This window comes from Rhinoraja longicauda, chromosome 43 (genome assembly GCF_053455715.1).
Source record: "Rhinoraja longicauda isolate Sanriku21f chromosome 43, sRhiLon1.1, whole genome shotgun sequence".
NCBI lineage: Eukaryota > Metazoa > Chordata > Chondrichthyes > Rajiformes > Arhynchobatidae > Rhinoraja > Rhinoraja longicauda.
Window position 1 is genome coordinate 396,478 of NC_135995.1, and position 9,884 is coordinate 406,361.

Sequence of the window (9,884 nt, forward strand, 5' to 3'; positions counted from 1 at the left end):
TTAAAAGACACTTGCGCAGGTACGTGGAGAGGAAACTTTAGTGGGATACGGGCCAAATGCAGGAAAAAGTGACTAGTTTGGATGGGGGTTCTCGGTCAGCATGGACGAGATAGGCCTGTTTCCCTGCTCTGTGACACTATGAGGTTGCCAAAATTCCTGACCCCCCCCCCCCCCCCCCCCCCTTCACCAGAAAACATTGTGAAGAGTTTTAGGCCCTATATCTGAGGGAGGATGTGCTGGCATTGGAGAGGGTCCAGAGGAGGTTTACAAGAACGATCGTGGGGAATGAGTGGGCTCACGTATGATGAGCGTTTGACGGCACTGGGCCTGCACTCGCTGGAGCTGCGAAGGATCAGGGGGGACCTCATTGAAACGTACCGAATAGTGAAAGTCCTGGAGAGAGTGGATGTGGAGAGGAGGATGTTTCCACTAGTGGAAGAGGTCAGAGCCTCAGAATTAAAGGACGTTCCTTTTCGGAAGGAGATGAGGAGGAATTTCTGTAGCCAGAGGGTGGTGAATCCGTGGAATTCTTTGCCACGGAAGGCTGTGGATGCCAAGTCAGTGAATAATTTTAGTGGGACAGTGTCGGACCAGAGGGCACTGCCTGAGAATAAAAGGAAGTACCTTTAGGAAGGTATTTATTTCACAAAATGCTGGAGTAACTCAGCAGGTCAGGCAGCATCTCAGGAGAGAAGGAATGGGTGACGTTTCGGGTCGAGACCCTTCTTCAGACTGATGTCAGGGGGTGGGACAAAGGAAGGATATAGGTGGAGACAGGAAGATAGAGGGAGAACTGGGAAGGGGAGGGGAAGAGAGGAACAGAGGAACTATCAGCCACATCTGCTTTCTTGGAATCTTACACTACCTTTAGGAAGGAGTGGGCGGATGCATGGTAGATGCAGTTTAATGTGGATAAATGTGAGGTTATCCACTTTGGTGGTAAGAACACGAAGGCAGGTTATTATCTGAACAGTGTCAAGTTAGGAAAAGGGGAAGTACAAAGAGATCTGGGTGTCCTTGTTCATTAGTCACTGAAAGTAAGCATGCAGGTACAGCAGGCACTGAAGAAAGCTAATGGGATGTTCGCCTTCATGACAAGATGATTTGAGTATAGAAGCAAAGAGGTCCCTAGTGAGGGCCCTAGTGAGACCGTACCTGGAGTACAGTGTGCAGTTTTGGTCTCCAAATTTGACGAAGGACATTCTTGCTATTGAGGAAGTGCAGCGAAGGTTCACCAGGTTAATTCCCGGAATGGCGGGACTGTCGTATCTTGAAAAACTGGAGCGACTGGGCTTGTACACACTGGAATTTAGAAGGATGAGAGGGGATCTAATTCTAATTCTATCATTTTATTTCGTACATGTTAAAAGACATCAATTAAAAAACAAAATAAACAAAAAAACAGAAGAAATACAAAGAATTTCATCCATTACTTAACGTCTTTACATGTGCGAAAAGGTGTTGGAAGTGTGAACTTATTTATTCCTACCCCCATTCCCTAATCAATATTTATCAAGTATTATCTATAATAACTAATACCTAAAATACATATATAACTACATATATACTCACTCACCCCTACAGTCATATGAATATACCTATTTACACAATAATGTCTATATTAACTACATCTGATATATATATACATACATTAGGCCAATCATATATATACATATACCCGACCATTTACATACAAAATATAAATACAAATATAGTCACCCACCCGTATAATAAGTCAAATATTAATACAAAAATACTCATACACCCTTATATGTTCATATAGATATACTTATTTAAATAATGATGTGTTATTATATGTAGACCCCTGGTGACTGTTAATCCCACTCCTCACTGTACCTAGAAAAAATCATGTGTTTATATTTGTTTTTAAACTGGATGATATTTATTCAAACATATAAGATTATTAAGGGATTGGACACGCTAGAGGCAGGAAACATGTTTCCGATGTTGGGGGAGTCCAGAACCAGGGGCTACAGCTTAAGAATAAGGGCTAGGCCATTTAAAACGGAAATTAGGAAAAACGTTTTCAGTCAGAGAGTTGTAAATCTGAGGAATTCTCTGCCTCAGAAGGCAGCGGAGGCCAATTCTCTGGATGCTTTCAAGAGTTAGATAGAGCTCTTAATGATAGCGGATTCAGGGGGTATGGGGAGAATGCAGGAACTGATTGTGGATGATCAGCCATGATCACATTGGATGGCGGTGCTGGCTCGAAGGGCCAAATGGCCTACTCCTGCACCTATTGTTTATTGTCTATTGAGATGAGGAGGATTTTTTTTAGCCAGAGGGTGGGGAATCTGTGGAATTCATTGCCACAGACCGCTGTGGAAACCATCAATAGGTGTTTTTAAGGCGGAGATTGACAGATTCTTGATTAGTACAGGTGTCAGGGTTTATGGTGAGAAGGAAGGAGAATGGGGTCGAGAGGGAAAGATAGATTGAATGGCGGAGTGGACTCGCTGGTCAGAGCGGACTCGGTGGGCCGAAGGGCCTGTTTGCACTTTGTATCTCTAAACTCAACATAGAACTAGTGTGTGAATGGGCGATCGATGGTCGGCGCAGACTCAGTGGGCCGAAGGGCCTGTTTCCACTCTGTATCTCTAAAACTAAAACTAAGAACTAAAACTATTGTGTAACGAACCAGATTTGATCAGGGTGGTTCTTGGTTCTTGGTCCTCCAAAATATTCCAAATGAAATTTAAACTGGTGGGTGATTATGGTAAAAGAACCGTTCGGAGGTAGTGACCATAAAATGATTAAATGCTGAGGCTTTATAACATGCTGGTCAGATCGCATATGGAGTTTTGGGAGCGGTTTGGGGCCCTATATATGACGAGGGATGTACTGGAGAGGGTCCAGAGGTTTATGAGAATGATTGCTTTAACATATGATGAGCATATGTCGGCACAGGGCCTGTATTCGCTGGAGTTTAGAAGAATAAGGGGGAACCTCATTGAAACGTACCGAATAGTGAAAGGCTTGGATAGAGTGGGAGAGTCTAGGACCAGAGGGCACAGCCTCAGAATTAGACGTTCCTTTACGAAGGAGATGAGGAGGAATTTCTTTAGCCAGAGGGTGGTGAATCTGTGGGAGAAGGCAGGAGAATGGGGTTAGGAGGGAGAGAAGATCAGCCATGATTGAATGGCAGAGTGGACTTGATGGGCCGAATGGCCTAATTCTGCTCCTCTCACTTATGACTGTAAATATCACCAACAGCTGCATCAGCTACATTGAAGCTGTGGTCAATAAAGCACACTCATGTCTCATCTTACCCAAAAGATGAAGGAAGTTGGGCATTTCTCCAGTGACTCACAGCAACCTCTCCACATGAACTGTGAAAGAACACTGTTGGGTTGCATCACACCTTGGTTTGGCAGCAGCTCTGCCCAAGGCCACAAGAAATTACTGACAGCTTAGTTTAGAGATACGGTGCGGAAACAGGCTCCCTCGGCCCACCGAGTCCACGCTGACCAGCGATCACCCGTTCACACACTAGTTCTGTGTTTAGTTTAGCGATACAGCATGGAACCAGACCCTTCGGCCCACCGAGTCCATGCTGACAAACGATCCCCGCACACTAGCACTATCCGACACCAACTAGGGACAATTTACAATTTTGGCAAGCCGATTAGCCTAGAAACCTGCACGTCTTTGGAATGTGGGAGGAAACCAGAGGAAACCCAAACAGGTCAAAAGCCCAGATTCAAGAATGTTTTATTGTCACAAGTCCCAGATAGTACAATGAAATTCCTACTTGCAGCAGCACAAAACAATATGTAAACAGGCAAACTCTGTACAGACAAGCACCCGCAATCAGGATCGAACCCGGGTCTCTGGCGCTGTGAGGCAGCAACTCTACTGTTGCACCACCGTGCCCCCAACATGGATATCACCCACTCCATCACACAAAGCAGTCTCCCCACTCCACTCCCCGAAGGGCCCGTTAGAAAGCATTTTATCAGGATGCATCGCAGCTTGGTTGGGGAACAGTTCCATCCACGCAGCAACAGGCTCTTCGGCCCACCACGTCCATGCCAGCCCTTTTTTGGCCCATCTATTGGTATAGTTGTACAATTACCACGTGTACTAGGATTCAGTGTTTGCCTGCAGCCCAGGCAAGTCGTACCATATAAGGTCATAAGTGATAGGAGCAGAATTAGGCCAATCGGCCCATCAAGTCTACACCGCCATTCAATCATGACTGATCTATCTCTCCCTCCTAACCCCATTCTCCTGCCTACTCCCCATAACCTCTGACATCCATACTAATCAAGAATCCATCTATCTCTGCCTTAAATACATCCACTGACTTTGCCTCCTCAGATTCATCACTTTCTGACTAAAGATATTCCTCCTCATCTCCTTCCAACTGAATAATCCTACCACAACCAGAGAGCAGTGCTGAGCTACTAACTACCTCTTTGATGACCCTCGGACTGTCCTTGATCAGACTTTGCTGGCTTTACCTTGCACTAAACGTTATTTCCTTATCGTGTATCTGTACACTGTAAATGGAACAATTGTAATCATGTGTAGGAAGGAACTGCAGATGCTGGTTTAAACGGTAGATAGACACAAAATGCTGCGTAACTCAGCGGGGCCAGGCAGCATCTCCGGTTAGAAGGTATGGGTGACATTAAGGATTGAGACCCTTCTTCTTTCCAGAGATGCTGCCTGTCCCACTGAGTTATTCCAGCATTTTGTGTCTATCATCGATTGTAATCATGTGTTGTCTTTCCACTGACTGGCTAGAAACATAGAAACATAGAAAATAGGTGCAGGAGTAGGCCATTCGGCCCTTCGAGCCTGCACCGCCATTCAATATGATCATGGCTGATCATCCAACTCAGTATCCCGTATCTGCCTTCTCTCCATACCCCCTGATCCCCTTAGCCACAAGGGCCACATCTAACTCCCTCTTAAATATAGCCAATGAACTGGTCTCAACTACCTCTGTGGTAGAAAATTCCACAGATTCACCACTCTCTGTGTGAAAAAAAAGTTCTCATCTCGGTCCTAAAAGACTTCCCCCTTATCCTTAAACTGTGACCCCTTGTTCTGGACTTCCCCAACATCGGGAACAATCTTCCTGCATCTAGCCTGTCCAACCCCTTAAGAATTTTGTAAGTTTCTATAAGATCCCCCCTCAATCTTCTAAATTCCAGCGAGTACAAGCCGAGTCTATCCAGTCTTTCTTCATATGAAAGTCCTGCCATCCCAGGAATCAATCTGGTGAACCTTCTCTGTACTCCTTCTATAGCAAGAATGTCTTTCCTCAGATTAGAAGACCAAAACTGTACGCAATACTCCAGGTGTGGTCTCACCAATGCCCTGTACAACTGCAGCAGAACTTCCCTAATCCTATACTCAAATCCCCTCGCTGGGGATGAATGCCAACATACCATTCGCTTTCTTCATTGCCTGCTGCACCTGCATGCCTACTGTCAATGACTGGTGTACCACAGCACCCAGGTCTCGTTGCATCTCCACTTTTCCTAATCGGCCACCATTCAGATAATAGTCTGCTTTCCTGTTCTTGCCACCAAAGTGGATAACCTCACATTTATCCACATTATACTGCATCTGCCATGCATTTGCCCACTCACCTAACCTATCCAAGTCACCTTACAGCCTCCTAGCATCCTCCTCACAGCTAACACTGCCCCCCAGCTTCGTGTCATCCGCAAACTTGGAGATGTTGCATTCAATTCCCTCGTCCAAATCATTAATATATATTGTAAATAGCTAGGGTCCCAGCACTGAGCCTTGCGGTACCCCACTAGTCACTGCCTGCCATTCTGAAAAGGGCCCGTTTATTCCTACTCTTTGCTTCCTGTCTGCCAGCCAGTTCTCTATCCACATCAATACTGAACCCACAATACCATGTGCTTTAAGTTTGCATACTAATCTCTTATGTGGGACCTTGTCGAAAGCCTTCTGGAAGTCCAGATATAACACATCTACTGGTTCTCCCTTATCCACTCTACTAGTTACATCCTCGAAAAACTCTATGAGATTCGTCAGACATGATTTACCTTTCATAAATCCATGCTGACTTTGTCCAATGATTTCACCACTTTCCAAATGTGCTGCTTTCCCATCTTTAATAACTGACTCTAGCATTTCCCCCACTACCGATGTTAGACTAACTTGTCTGTAATTCCCCGTTTTCGCTCTCCCTCCCTTTTTGAAAAGTGGGGTTACATTAGCTACCCTCCAATCCTCAGGAACTACTCCAGAATCTAAAGTTTTGAAAAATTATCCCCATGATCAATTCACCTGTTTCTGACTGTAAGGGACCTACATTTGTTTTAACTAATCTTTTTCTCTTCACATATCTACAAAAGCTTTTGCAGTCAGTTTTTATGTCCCCTGCCAGTTTTCTTTCATAATATATTTTCCCTTTCCTAATTAAGCCCTTTGTCCTCCTCTGCTGGACTCTGAATTTCTCCCAGTCCTCTGGTAGGCTGCTTTTTCTTGCTAATTTGTATGCTTCATCTTTTGTTTTGATACTATCCCTAATTTCCTTTGTTAGCCACAGATGCACTACCTTCCCTGATTTATTCTTTTGCCAAACTGGGATGAACAATTGTTGTAGTTCAGCCATGCGTTCTTTAAATGCCTTCCATTGCATATCCACCGTCAACCCTTTAAGAATCAATTGCCAGTCTATCTTGGCCAATTTACGTCTCATACCCTCAAAGTTACCTTTCTTTAAGTTCAGAACCGTTGTTTCTGAATTAACTATGTCACTCTCCATCCTAATGAGGAACTCAACCATATTATGGTCACTCTTGCCCAAGGGGCCACGCACATCAAGACTGCTGACTAACCCTTCCTCATTACTCAATACCCAGTCTAGAATAGCCTGCTCTCTCGTTGGTTCCTCTACATGTTGGTTTAGAAAACTATCCCGAATACATTCCAAGAAATCCGCTTCCTCAGCACCTCTGCCAATTTGATTCACCCAATCGATATGTAGATTGAAGTCACCCATTATAACTGCTGCACCTTTGTTGCACGCATTTCTAATTTCCTGTTTGATGCCATCCCCAACTCTACTACTACTGTTAGGTGGCCTGTACACAACTCCCACTAGCGTTTTCTGCCCTTAGAGTTTTGCAGCTCTACCCATATCGATTCCACATCCTCCAATCTAATGTCCTTCCTTTCTATTGCGTTAATCTCCTCTCTAACCAGCAACGCTACCCCACCTCCTTTTCCTTTCTGTCTATCCCTCCTGAATATTGAATATCCCTGGATGTTCAGCTCCCAGCCTTGGTCACCCTGGAGCCATGTCTCCGTAATCCCAACTATATCATATTCATTAATAACTATCTGCACATTCAACTCATCCACCTTATCACGAATGCTCTTTGCATTGAGACACAAAGCTTTCAGGCTTGTTTTTACAACACTCTTACCCCTTATACAATTATGTTGAAAAGTGGCCCTTTTTGATTTTTACCCTGGATTTGTCTGCCTGCCACTTTTACTTTTCACCTTGCTACCTATTGCTTCTACCCTTGATTTACACCCCTCTGTCTCTCTGCTCATGCTCCCATCCCCCTGCCACATTAGTTTAAATCCTCACCGACAGCACCAGCAAACACTCCCCTTTTCTTGTTAGCATGCAACAAAAGCTTTTCGTTGTCTCACGGTACACATGACAATAAACATAGAAACCATAGAATAATAGAAAATAGGTGCAGGAGTAGGCCATTCGGCCCTTCGAACCAGCACCGCTATTCAATATGATCATGGCAGATCATCCAAAAGCAGTAATCCGTTCGTGCTTTCTCCCCATATCCCTCGATTCTGGTAGTCCAAAGAGCTAAATCTATCTCTCTCTTGAAAGCATCCAGTGAATTGCCATCCACTGCCTTCTGTGGCAGAGAATTTCACATATTCACAACTCTCTGGGTGAAAATGTTTTTCCTCATCTCAGTCCTAAATGGCCTACCCCTAATTCTTAAACTGTGACCCCTGGTTCTGGACTCCCCCAACATCGGGAATATTTTTCCTGCATCTAGCCTGTCCAATCCCTTCAGAATTTTATATGTTTCCATAAGATTCCCTCACATCCTTTTTAAATTCCTGCGATTACAAGCCCAGTCGACCCATTCTTTCATCGCATGTCAGTCCCACCATCCTGGGAATTAACCTGGTTAAAAATGTGTTGGAAAGAACTGCAGATGCTGGTTTAAATCGAAGGTAGACCCAAAATGCTGGAGTAAATCAGCGGGACAGGCAGCTTCTCTACAAAGAAGGAATGGGTGATGTTTCAGGTCGAGAACCTTCGTCAGACCCGGTGAACCTATGTTGCACTCCCTCAATAACAAGAAAACTAATCTAAGCTAATCTAAACTCCAGAGATGCTGGCACTAAACTAATCTAATCTCCAGAGATGCTGCCTGTCCCGCTGAGTTACTCCAGTGCTTTGTGTCTATCTTCGGTGCAGTTACCTTAATACACAAGTCTTTCAGTGATCAGACTCTGTACAAAATCACACCTCAACTAAACAGGTGTTTGATCGTGGGAATGAGCTCACAGACACGGAATTGCGTACCTGGGTTCTGTCCGCTGCTCGTCTCTGGAGTATCGACTGACAATCTATCAGTGGGCCAGTGTCCTTGTCTTCAGCGGCCGACACTGTGTGGAGAACAAGAATGTGTGGAGGGGAAAATTTACATCAAGAAACGGAAGTAAAATAAGGAAGTATTTCTTTATCAGCAAACAGTTAACCCTTTTCATCCCTGATGGGGCATGATTTATCATATCATATATATACAGCCGGAAACAGGCCTTTTCGGCCCTCCAAGTCCGTGCCGCCCAGTGATCCCCGCACATTAACACTATCCTACACCCACTAGGGACAATTTTTACATTTTACATTTACCCAGCCAATTAACCTACATACCTGTACGTCTTTGGAGTCGACTTCGTTTTTTCAATTTATATCAAAAAATTTATTCAATTATTAAAAATCATATTTAAAATACAATAAAACAAAACAGAACCCACCACCAGAATACAAGACAAACAAATATACTAAATGAACTACTATACAACTACGTTACATTCCTTGTCCAGGATGCATTCCACCCCCCGCAGTGCCCAGCGGTCCCGGAAATCCCCCAGAATGCCCATGGACAGCGCCTGGTTCCTCTCCAGTGCCACCCGCCGTAACCCCGGAAAACGGGCAGGCACTCTCGTCCCCATCTCTGTGACCTCCTCCACTACTGTGACTCTGTAACCCCCTCCCCTCTGACCCCTACACTCCTCTCTGTCTCTGTAACCCCCTCTCCTCTGACCCCTACACTCCTCAACTCTGTAACACCCTCCCATCCTTCCGGCACCTACACCCCTCTCCCCGTCTCTGTAACACCCTCCCCGTCTCTGTAACCCTCTCCCCTCCCCTCCGGCCCCTTCACCCCTCTCCCCGTCTCTGTAACACCCTCCCTTCCCCTCCGGCCCCTTCACCCCTGTCTCTGTAACACCCTCCCTCTGGCCCTGATACCACTCTCCCCGTCTCTTTAACCCAATCCCCTCCCTCTGGTCCCTACACCCCTATCCCCGTCTCTGTAACCCACTCCCATCCCACCCCTACATGCCCCCGTTTCTGTAACCTCCTTCCCTCCCCTCCAGCCACTGCACCCCTCCAGTCTATGTAACCCCCGTCCCTCTGACCTTTACACACCTCCCTCTCTTTATAAGCCTCCCTCTGACCCCTATACCCCAAACCCTCCCCGCCGGCCCCTACAACCCTCTCCCTGTCTCTGTAAACCCCTCCCCTCCGGTCTCTACACCCCTCTCTGTTAACTCCCTCCCCTCCACCCCTCCCTGGCAAATTGGAGGTATTTAAT